The sequence below is a fragment of the Fukomys damarensis genome, unplaced genomic scaffold, assembly GCF_012274545.1.
Source record: "Fukomys damarensis isolate Sample0158 unplaced genomic scaffold, DMR_v1.0_HiC HiC_scaffold_3, whole genome shotgun sequence".
NCBI lineage: Eukaryota > Metazoa > Chordata > Mammalia > Rodentia > Bathyergidae > Fukomys > Fukomys damarensis.
The window spans coordinates 5,287,634-5,300,609 of NW_022900915.1; the positions used below are offsets into that span (position 1 = coordinate 5,287,634).

A 12,976-nucleotide genomic window follows, 5' to 3' on the forward strand; every position below is an offset into this window, starting at 1 on the left:
TCTTTATAACGGACGGACTAGACTGATTCATGTCATATTTCTCTCCCATCCACCTCTCAAATGAATTGTTTTCCTGCCAAAGGGAACAACTAGGCACTAACTGTTAGTAGGACTTCGGTACTTGGTATAAAGGTTACTCAGGCAGACGGCTCTAGATCTCTCATGACTATATTGCTACTTCTTAATTTAATTCAACCCATGGAACAAATACTCATCCAAACTCATCTATCTTCCAGGCACAATAATGCATAAAATAAGTGTGAGTAACTCAATGCACATGAGAATCACAGCTTTTACTACCCAGGATGTCACAGACACAATAGAGTCTCCTTAAATGTAAGGCTGATTGTAATGAGAAGGGAGATAGAAGAGAGAAAGCGGGTGAGCATGGGCTAAACCTCATCAGCACTGCTTTCATAGAGGTTCTTAAACTACTGAGTAAGAGTGATCAGTATTTCACTATCTTTCTTGCTGAAAATTTTATGGTCTCCCCAGCTCTGTATTTTTTTTTTTATTGAGTTTATTGGTACATTTAGGGATACAGTACAGTTACATTCATTGTTGAGATCGTGTACCTTTACATGGCAAGTCTTGATTCTCATTTTTTTCCCCTTACCTCTGCCCTCCCTTCACCCCCTCCTCCCCTCCCCATCTACAAACGCTTTATTTTCATCTTTTCATTCTCTCACATTTTTTTCTTTTCCCTTTTTGTTCTTCCCCTACGTATCACACCTTCCCTACACCTTTAGCTCCTTTCCTCCCATTTCTAAATGTCAGTAATCTTATTAGAATCTTATGCATTGTTGCAGAATATTCACACCAGGGAAACTATTTGGTATTTACACATGTGGGACTTATTTATTTCACTTAGGAGTATATCTTCAATATGTATCCATTTTCCTATGAATGAATCTATTTTCTCGTTCTTTATGGCTGAGTAATATTCCATTTTATAGAAAAACCACAACTTCTTTATCCAGTTTCCAACGGATGGGCAAATAGGTTGTTTCCAAGATTTAGCTATTACAAACTGTGCCGCTATAAACATGGGTGCACATACTTCTCTGTGATATGATTCTTTTAGTTCTCTTGGAAAGATACCCAACAGAGGGATGGCTGGGTCAAATGGAACCTCCAGTCCAAGCTCTTTGAGGTATCTCCATATTGATTTCCATAGTGGTTGCACTAGTCTGCACTCCCACCAACAATGGAGGAGGGTTCCTTTCTCCCCACAACCCCGCCAACATTTGTTATTGTGTGATTTCTTGATAGCAGCCATTCTTTGTGGGGTGAGGTGGAATCTCAGTGTTGTTTTCATCTGCATCTCTCGAATGACCAGTGATGTGGAACATTTTTTCATATATTTTCTTGCTGCTTTCACTTCTTTGTATGAGAAATGTCTGTTCATTTCGGATGCCCATTTTTGGATCGGGTCTTTATATTTGGGGGGACTGATTGTTTTGAGTTCTTTATATATCCTTGATAATAGTCCTTTGTCTGAGGTACAGCTGGTAAAAATTTTTTCCCACATTGTAGATTGTCTCTTAGTTCTGCTAATGGTTTCTTTTGAAGTACAGAAGCTTTTTAGTAAGATGAGATCCCAGTTGTTGATTCTTTCTGCTAGTTCCCGTGCTACTGAGGATTTGTTCATAAAGTCTTTTCCTATACCAATGTCTTCCAGAGTTCTGCCTAACTTACTTTCCAGCAAGTTTAATGTTTCTGTTTTAATATTTAGATCTTTAATCCATTTGGATTTTAATTTAGTGCATGGCGAAAGATAAGGGTCTAATTTTAATCTGTGGCAGGTTGATATCCAGTTTTTCCAACACCATTTATTAAAGAGGCTATCTTTCCTCCACTGAGGATGGTGAGCTCCTTTGTCGAAGATGAGGTAGCTGAGTACATCTGCATTTGTTTTTGTGTCTTCCAGTCTGTTCCATTGATCCTCAGGCCTATTTCTTTGCCAGTACCATGCTGATTTTATCACAGTGGCTTTGTAGTATAGTTTCAAATTGGGAATTGTTACACCTGGTGCCATGTGACTGTTGCCTATAATGGCTTTTGCTATTCTAGGTCTCTTGTGGTTCCAAATGAATTTTTGGATTCTTTTTTCTAGTTCTGTGAAATATAGTGTTGGAATTTCAATTGGCATTGCATTGAATGTATATAGCAGTTTCGGTAGTATGGCCATTTTCACTATGTTGATTCTTCCTACCCAGGAGCAGGGGATATCTTTCCATTTTTTTATATCCTCTTCGATTTCTTTTTTCAGAGTGCTGTAGTTTTCAGTGTAGAGATCTTTTGTTTCTTTTGTTAGATTGATTCCTAGATACTTCATTTTTTTGGATGCTATTGTAAAAGGAATTTTTTCCCTTATTTCTCTTTCTGTCTGTCTGTTATTTGTGTATAGAAAGGCTATTGATTTTTGGGTATTCACCTTGTATCCAGATACTTTACTGAATCTGTCAATTAAGTCTAGAAGTTTTTTGGTGGAGTTTTTTGGATCTTCAATGTAGAGTATCATATCATCAGCAAATAATGATAGTTTAACTTCTTCCTTTCCTATCTTTATTGCTTTAATTTCTTTCTCTTGTCTAATTGCTGTGGCTAATGTTTCCAGAACTATATTGAAGAGAAGTGGCGATAGTGGGCATCCTTGTCTTGTTCCTGATTTTAACATGAAGGTTTTCAGTTTTTGGCCATTCAATATGATGTTGGCTGATGGTTTTTCATAAATAGCCTTTATTAAATTGAGGTATAGACCATCTATTCCAATTTTTTGCAGGGTTTTTATCATGAATGGGTGTTGAATTTTATCAAATGCTTTTTCTGCATCTATTGAGAGGATCATATGGTTTTTGTCCTTGACTTTGTTAATATAATGTATTACATTCACTGACTTTCGTATGTTGAACCACCCTTGCATCTCTGGGATAAATCCGACTTGGTCATGATGGATGATCTTCTTAATAATCCTCTGTATTCTGTTTGCTAGTATCTTATTAAGGATTTTTGCATCTATATTCATTAAGGAGATTGGTCTGTAGTTCTCCTTTTTGGTTGTATCTTTCTCTGGTTTGGGAATCAGCCCAGCTCTGTATTTTTAATACATATTAAATTTCCTTTTTAAAAAAGAGTGATCAGTAAGAATGTACACTACTGGCCTCTGGTGTAGGGCCCAGAAAATGCAGCTTAGCACAACAAGTGATGTGTACACCGGCAACTACATTTTGAAGGATAGGCTGAAGGGCTTCAGGCACAGCCGTGTCACATTTTGCTTCCAGCCTTATAGACAATCCTCAGAGGGAAATTGCTCCTCACAAATGGGGGTGGCCGTCTGCACTGTCTAACTATGCACACTCTGACCATGGATCCTGCCTACCTACCAGACAGGGTTTCCAAACTTGACTTTTAAAAAAATAAGTAGTCAGGGTTTTGGATTCACATAGGACCGCTTTGTGACTCTTGAGGTTTACTACAAAACAAACAAGATAAAACCAAATGGACCTTCTCCTATCTTCCGTTTTTATAGAGATAGAATCTTCCTATATTTATACATAACCTCAGCTTCCTACGTAATGGCTGCAAATACGTAAAGTGTCCTTCAGTGTCAAAAACGAAACTAATTCACAACTCGCTCAGCATGGACACACACCTACTCCAGAAAAGAGCCTCTACTGTGCTCTGATAACCCTGCCAGGGGTGTGTTTCTCATTTACAGGTGAGAAAACTGACATGTAGAGGTAGAGTCTCAGAGTCTAGAGCAGAAGCCAGCAAGCTACAGGTACGAGCCAAATCCAGCTATCACTTGTTTTGGTGTAGTCCAACAAATCAGAATGGTTTTACATTTTTTAATGCTTGTACACAAAAATCAAGAATAATGCTTGTGACACAAAATTATATGGAATTTAAAATTCACTGTCTATAAATTAAATTTTCTTGAAATTCAACCATATTCGTTTGTGTAGATACGGTCTCTGGCCAGACTGTTTCTTGCTGTGAGAGCAGGGTTGACAGAAATCTATAGCCAGCAATCCTAAAATATTTGTTATCTGGCTCTTAGAGAAAAAGTTTGCTGACCCTTATTCTAGAGCAATGACCTGGTTTGCTTCAAGTCACGTAGTTAATATGTTTTTGAAGCAGATATGTCTAGTATTGTTATGCCAACTCAAGTGTTCCTGGTGTTCAGAATACAAACCCATATACACAGATTTAGTCTCAACATGGCACCATAAGAAAAATATGTTACCCAAGGGTTCCCAAATCTCACTAAATTTTGGCTAAAAAAATAAGCTCAGGCATCTTTTATTATGCTATAGCATAAAGTTATTGGTACATTTTTCTCCCTGTATTTATGTCATGTGATTTCCACATTAAAAGGTAGCCTGCTCTGTGTTTCCCTGCCCAGGACCCAGGAGCTTTGTGGCAAAGAGAAGGGAGAGGCTGACCAGGAGATACTTTCTGTGGTTGTCCTTCTGAAACCTAAACCCACTGAGGCAAGAAAGATTGAGAATCTTCCTCTGAGAGGAAAATAAGGAGACAGGGCAGGATTGCCTCTACCCATTCCTGCTCCCTGACATGGCTTTAGAGACAGAGGCTCTCAGTTTAACTGACCATATGGGACACCAGACAGGTTAGATTCTGAGGCCCAGGACAGTGGAATTACCACAGTCCATGCTGAATGGTTCACAAAGTAAGAAACGATGGTGAGAGATTAAGAAACTTAAAGAATAACACAAAGATGACAGTAAAGTGTACAGAGCTTAGGCCAGGTGGAAACTCTTCATCCTGATGAAGCTTGGCTTGCATCCTCAGCACCTTTGTTTATAGTGTAGATGAGGAAACCGAAAGGGGATGCCTGACTGGAACAGGGAGCATGGCTAGGGTCTGCAGGAGATGATGCTTGATGTTTCTCTGGTGACTGGGTGGGAAGGAAGAGAGTCCTCTTCTCTGCCAGGCCTTGCTCCACCACGCCCTCCATAGAAGGAGGTGAGTCAGTCCTAGCCATAGTGATCTATAGCGCATCGCTCCCAGCAAGAATCCCATATTCTGTGTGGCTTGGATGTGGCCAAGCAGTAGATATTTAATGACCAAGCTGCACAGGATGACAAGGGATTCCAAAAAGCTCAGCATCATCAGATGACAGAAGTTGCTCAAACCAAGAATTCTGGAATAAGATCAGGGAAACGAAAGACTTAGACTGTCTCCTGTCTCCCTGACAGAATGAAGGCTCAGTGTCAAAATTCAGAAATTTTGTCAAAAATAAAGAAAGAAAAGGAATTCCCGCAGACTTTGCTCACTGAGATTCACATGAGTCATGCTATTAAAAGTTCATATACAGGGCGGGGGATTTAGTTCAGTGGTTCTACCGTCTGCCTCGAAAACTCAAGGTCCCAAGTTTGATCCCTGGTACTGAAAAAAAAAGTTCATATACAAATGAAAATCACAAAGATGTTATACCTCCACCCAAGAATTCTCATAGGAATTACCTTTTCCTTGACTTCTGTTCTCTAAGACATTGATGAAAATCCAGCAACATATTTTTGTTTCATAAATCTACCATGTTGGTGAGTCAATGCCTTAGCCCCCGATTCTCACTCCGAATCACTACAGATCAGAGAAGCTGTCACCTCCTGCTGTGTCGTGGCTGCCCACTCCCTACCCCAACATATCTCTATCCAATCTCTCTTTAACTCCCCTAAGCACAGGCAACAAAGGCAGTGGTATTAATACAACTTTATTAAGTGCTTGGGAATAAACAAGATGGGGCACGCGCTCACACACACACACACACACACACACACACACACACACACACACAGCTAGCTCAAATTACCACAGGCCTACACTGAAGGTCTGAAGTTCTTGCTTTGTTCCCAGAAGATAATTGGTCAGCTCTTACATATCCTTGGCATTTCACAGGTATATTCATTTCCCAGAGTGAACAATGGATCTTCCCTTCTGCTTGCCCAAAACTGACCATTTTGAATCCAAGGATGATTAATGGCAACAAGATTCTTTTCTTCCTTAAGAAAACTGCACCCAACCCTTAGGGTATGATTTTACCTCACAGATTCCAATCCTGTGTCCTAGAATCTAGGTTATCTGAGATTAAAAAACACTATCTGTGGAATACCAACAATCCTATCAATACCTTATATAGGAGCAAATGTCCATGATATACACTATTTCATGGGCCGTGACTTATTTTCATGTGTGTGTCTTCATTCAGGTATATGATGGCTTTATCCTCAACAAGCAGGTATTTGCCTTCCCACAGTAAATGATCCTTTGGGGCCTTTTCTTATATACAGAAAGACTTCTCCAAAGATGAATTCAAGTTTTAACTTTAGAAATCCAGTTGCTAGTAACATACAAGAGTATTTGTGCTAAAACAGTCTTATTCTCTGCCGTACCACCATTGACCAAAAATAACACAGAACAGCACCACTGTAAAATGAAGCAGAGTTTCTAACCATACTGTCAACCTATGTAGAATTATCCATTTTTAAAAAATAGTAGCAGAACTTGGGAGGCTGAGGCAGGAGAATCACTGTGAGTTCAAGACCAGCCTGGGCTACACAGTGAGTTCCAGGGCACTCTCAACTACATAGTGAGACCCTGTCTCAAAAAACAAACAAAACAAAACAAAACAAAAAAATGTAATCAGAGGGCCCAGGGATTTGGTGCTGCTACCTGCCTCACAAGCTCAAGGTCCAGAGCTCAATCCACAGTATATATATAGAGAGAGAGAGAGAGAGAGAGAGTATATGCACTCCCATTCACTCAACAGATATTTACTTAGTATTTATTATAAACTTGTACATAGTGCATTCATTATGTCAATGTCTAGATTTAGACAAGATTTCTATGTAGAATAATAGTTTCTTATTATGCCTCAAAGATGTTTGCTATGCCTTGTAAATTTGTTAAATAGTAGCTTCAAGAAATGGCTCCTAAAAAGAAAACAGGAGAGAGGTTTTCCTTTTATAAATCTGTATTTTAGAATCAGCTTGTGGGATATTTTAACCTCGCGCCATGGTACAGACATTCTAAAGAGGATGAATGCTATTGCGGGGGCGAGTGACCTTCAGAGAACAAGGTCATAAATACACCAGCAGCAGACTGAGACTGAGGCACCAGGGGAGGTCTTGGAATGGACTTGGAATGGTCTTTTCCACCCGACCCCCTGTACAGCAAAGGTGTCAAGAATTCCAATTAATCTGATTATCCCCCAGGGGTTGCCCAATTCCGGTATTTTGCCATAGAAACTGAGATCTCCTTTATGAAGTTCTCTAGATGACTTGTTATTGCAAACTTTAATAAATTGAAATACTGAAGACGGGACATTTCTCTTTTTGCTTGGTGTTCCATCCTCAATTTTGATACAGAGCAATCATTTGCAGAGGCATTAGCCTTCCTATGAGTCAGGAATGCAGCCTGTAGAAGGGCTGTCTTTAACGGAGGGGGTTATTATTAGTTAAAAAAAAATAAAATTGTCCCAGTTTGAAAGTTTGTAGAAAATCCCAAAGATTTTTGGGTAAATTCAGCAAGGTCACAGATATAGGATAAAAAATTTAAAATTGATTATAGTCATACAGTAGTAATACACCTATAATAGAAACAGCAAAATGAGGGAAAATGCATTCTAATGAATCATTCCCCCACCTCCCTGGTACTGGGAATCAAACCCACAGCCTGCAGAACGGCAGGCAAGCACTCTACATTGTATCTCCAGTGCATTATCATCACTTTTTAAACAAAATTCTTGGTTGCAAATTTAACAAAACTTGCACAGGACTTGTAGGCCAAAAATCACCAAAATAACAGAAGAAATAAAAGAATATCTGAATAAATGCAAGGACATATGCATTCACGGATTAGAGGGCTTGCTGTACAGAAGGTGCTGATAGGTTTAACACTGTTCCTAGCAGATCTCTGTAAGATTATATGTATTATTCTAAAATTAATCTGTAAACCAAAAGTAAGTAATTGGCCAGATATTCGGGGAATATTTGAATTAATAATTGATAATGAATTTCCAGAATGAATGATAAGTACCAAATCACAGATCCAGGTAAAATAATACCAAAATTAAAACACAGATTATCTCTAGAAACTTATGCATATCGTATTCAAACTAAAAGAAAAAAAAAAAGCAGATACAAACAACTTCTGGAATGAAGCCAGAGCATAAAAAACTCCTTTCCTTTTCTCTTCCTCTGTGCCCTCCAACTTTCTAGCACCTTTCACTGTGCTGAATCTCTGTTGCCATGTCGACCCTTTGTGATGCCTTTCCTGATAGAAACACAAAGATCCTTCTCAGAAACTCAGGCCATATTCGTATTTGATCCTACCCAGATGTGTACTAAGTCATTCCACACCCTGGGTGCACAGAGTACTATAGATAACTAATGTGAATTCCCTATAAAACGTAAAGCCTTGATCAAAGATTTCAAGCACAAGAAAATCCTTTGTGAGAACAGGAAACTGATTTGCGTACTTGCTGTTAGCTAAACAAACAACTTGTAAGTGAATTGCATTTGTTCTCTGTGCAGCTCTATTTGTATAAAGAGGCTTAACTGGAAGATTAAGACAAATTCTATCTTAAAATATTGTGCTGTAAACCGTACACCTGCCCAGAGCTCAAAGGACTGTCATCTTATTACAGGTTGTATAAGCATCAGGAAAGTTTTACATGAAAATAATTCAAAGTAACAAACATGGACATCTAAGGCAAACCACCCCCACCAAGTTCAAGGTTTCTTGAGCTCTCAGAGGAAAAAGAGAAAGCTGGATTTATCTACTTCCAGAAGGCCAATAAGATGGATAATATGTGGAGCGCTTTGAAATTTCCAAAGTCCTCTGGGGGTGAGGGACTGAGGATCTCTAAAAGGCAAGAAAACCATAAATCACTTTGGGATTCTAGGACAAAAGTTGATTTAGGATTTTTCCAATTCCAGCAATAATGCTTATAAAAGAATGCTGCTTCCTAACCTAGATGGTGATTATCTTTTATTTTCTATTAAAGACATGTAGGCTGAGAGAAGCTGGAGTAGAGAGAAAGAGGAAAAGCTTTAGAGGAGTAACATCAGGCTTCCTGATTTACCCAGGCAGGAACATCCTGGGAAACTACCCACACATATGATAATATTAATATAAGCTAGGTGTGTAGTGGGTGTAGTAAGGAGAGGCCCATTCATTTAGGTGTTAAGGAAATGACTGCTGTTTTTATTACTACCTGCAGTTTTCAAATTAATGACCTAATGCCATGCAGGATGAACAGACCACCTCTTAGAGGATAGGTGAATTTATTTTTTATTCAAAGCAGGAAATGCTCTTGCTGGGTTCTGTCCCTCTCCTGAAAGTGCTCTAGGCATCCTGCCAAGGATTGCTCATCGGGCCTCTGTTCTGTTTTTATCTCATCCAATAACTTTTCCTTATGTTTCACTTCTTGCCTCACCTCTGTCTTTACCGTATGCTTGCATTTTAGGTAAAAGAGGCTGCCTGCTTAAAGCAGGGAAAGATAAGCTTGGGTAGATGTAAGAATCAGTTGTTGGCTTTGTTTTTGACACATATATGAGCCCATAAAAATCCACTATGCCGAGACCAGACCCTGCACACATGGGGATCCAGGGTGATTGTGTTTCTCTTAGATGAAACAAATGGTCTTTGGGAACTTGAGCTATTTCTTTGGATTCTTCCTGTGTGGTGTACAAACAGGTGGGTCATTCCTAGGAACGATGCCAACACCTCCCCGCTCCTGGTGGGAATTAATAGAATGCCCAGCGGCAGCCTTCTATCTCTAGTCCCTTGCAAAACACGGTTCCCAGTCTTCTGGTTAGTTAGGCTCTTTTCATTTCACTGAAAGAATTGTTTTTTATTTATTCACTTTCCAGAGAAATTTTCTTTATAGAAACTCAAAGGGGAAAATGGCAAAATGGTAGGCAAAACCAGTTCAGTTTCTTTGAGAGTCAGAACCCAAACACTGGGAAAAAAAGCTCTAACATTTAAGCCTCTTAGTGGTTTCTTGTCCATTTTAGCAGAAGTTTCAAACCACCCAAACTTGGAAGCACATTCATTATTCAGCCTGTCTCTCAAGCTCTCCTTTTCAAATGCTTCTGGGTACGTAATACATTTCTTTTTATAGTTCAACAAAAATCTCCCTAAAACAAACTTGCAGGAGTTTATCTCAGGTGGGTGAAATCAGGAAAGCTACATGAATGTCCCCTGTTGGAGTTTTCTGTACTTTTTTTGTATTTCCTAAGAAACTGCGCTGTATGCGCTGCCCTCCAGGATGAAGCTTATATAGGCCTGTATGTTGCCCAGTCTCACTCACTTCCTGCTCTATCCGTAGGCAGTGCAGCGCCCATATTCAAATTCTTAACACCCTACTCATTTGACCTTAGAGATACTTCTTTTAACCTCTCAAGCCTTGGTTTTTGGCTTAGTACCATGCCAAACACAGGCTTATCTGCTCTTCCTTTCTGGATTTTCCCTGTAAGTCAGAGGCCATTTCCACCTAAACTGAAGGAGACAAAGCATTGCCACGCAACTAACAAAGGATTGGTGGTGTTCCTTGACCCACCCTTTATAAGATTTCCTATTTCCTGTTGCAGCTGCTGAAATTAGGGATTCACTGATTTGAACGGTTGCTATTGACTCATTTCTCATCTTCCTGTGAAGCTCACAATACTTGTTATAGAAAAGGAGAAAACGAGAAAAATACTAAACAAGTGGTGATGGAAACTTAAATGTTTGTTCTATGAATGAAGGAACCCTACTAATGAAAACTTCATAGGATACAACTTTTTAAAAACTGAAAGAGGTATGTCTGGATTCCAAGTGTATTAGTCAGCAAAGCACTTTGCAATGCGGAATAACACATCCCAGTGACTGACTGACTTCATTGAAAAGATTCATTGTTTTGAAGAATTTTTCCTTGGTCACTACTGTTCCCTTTCAAGACTGTTCTGTGATGAACCCAGGAAAGTCTGGTCTTCCAAGTTGAAAGAAGGTCAAATTGTCTTGTCTGTGACCTTATCAGACGTTTCCTGAATGTCATGTGTCAAAGGCTATTTTTATGTAGGTCCAACAGTCTTTTGTTGTATAGCGAAGAATAGCAGAACAAAAGCCCAGATATCAAATGTGTTAGAAACCACTCAAAGTTAAAAACTAATTATAACAGTAGTTATATTAAACGGTCATAGTGAGGATTAAATGAGATCATTTGTTACACAGATAGCTCAAAGTCTATCAAGCATACAGCAAATGTTAACAACTGTTACTTTTACTGAAGTGTGAAATAGCATTTTGAAATTTTAGAGACTATAAGCTAAAAATATGTAACTATGTTTATAAATATGTACTAATGGCAAGTGTCTGTCTTAAATATCTGATCTCACGCTAACATCTGCCTTCGTTGGGATCCTAGAAGTGAGGCCTGACTAGGGGATTGGATGTCTGTGGGTTAAGGAAGTGCTCTTCAGGGAAAACCCATAAAGGGTGGAGGAAAGGAAGATTTGGGAGGAGATAGGCAGAGTAAGGGTGTGGACAAAGTCTGTCCTTGCCTTGATCCATAGGTAGACTCTCAAGTTTAAATAATGCCACAGTGTTGTTTCCCCTGGAGGTAAGGAACTGGTCTTTTGTTATCTTTCGTCCATTAGTCACTTGCTGTAAATTGTACCCACCTACTTCCCACATGAAATTTAGGAGCTTGATCTCTAGTGCAAGGCAGTCTTCTTTGGGCTGAGGCAAAGTCGCCAGAAAAGAACTAGATTAGTCAATTAGAGCAGCCATAACGAAACTCCACGGACCATGTGGTCTATAGATCAGAAATTTATTTTCTCACAACTCTGGAAGAGGGAAATCCCAGATCTAAAACTGGCAGTGTTGCTTTCTGGTAAAGGCCTGTTTTCTAGCTTGCACATGACTGCCTTCTTGCCATGTCTTCACCACTAGGGAAAGAAAAAAAAATGTTTTTCTCTCTCCCTTTCCTTATAAGGTCTCAGTCTGTTGGATTGGGGCCCTATCTTTATGATCTCATTTAACCTTAATTACCTCCTAAAGACTATATATGCAGATACAAAGTGAGGGTTAGGGCTTTAAATATGGATTTTGTGGAGAAACACTTCAGACCGTAGCCAAAGGTATGTGTGATCTTTTAGCAGCCAGCATTCACAGCAACTGAGGCATGGATTTAATAGCCAGGTGTGGTAGCTGGTGTGTGAAATGATGCCAGTTATTCTCCTATCTGCATTCACAGCCCTTTAATATTACTCTGCAAGTCTTTCTGTACTCCGTGCATCTGGATGGCTTTATGAATTATTTTCACCAAATGCAGTGGAGATGACGTTGTGCCTGTTCTAATCTGGAGCTCAACTGGCCCAGGTGCTTCCACCTGCTCTCTTGGAACTCTCAATAAAGGGAATCTTGACCAAAGTGCAAAGTAGATGCCTACCCTCGGCCATCCTACAGCAGTAATTCCTAAGGCAACAGTTAGAAGTGCTTTCTTAGAGGAGCTTCTTTAAGGAGTAACTGGTGCTGTGGTTTTCAAAATAATGTAAAAACTTATTCTGTCACAATAGGACACATTCTTCTGTGTAAATACTGAATCTAATTCCTACGCTAGTTCAATTCCTATCTAGTCCTTTAAATACATATCTAGATTTAAAATCAGCTTTGGCCTAATGATATTGCTGTTACCTGAGTTATTAAAGAAAACCACTTGAGGTGTATGAGTTAAGCATTATTCTTGAGAGGATTTCAGGGTTTGAGGACTGATTCCTATTTTTTTAAAAATTTGTACAATTAGGAAAATAATCTATCTGAATCAATTTTCTCTTCTTTTCCTTTTTTGGAAGAGGATCGAACTCAGATCTTTGTGCTTACACGGCAAGTGTGGTGCCACTGAACTAAATCCCCGGCCCTGAATCAATTTTCTTGTGTGTGAGATTATGAAGGTAATATTCCACAG

The 12,976-nt window shown here is 39.2% G+C and overlaps 1 pseudogene; it reads right to left on the reverse strand.

Moving 5' to 3' along the window:
• The window catches only part of LOC104864310, a 174,964-nt pseudogene that overhangs the window by 3,782 nt on the left and 158,206 nt on the right, over positions 1–12,976 (reverse strand).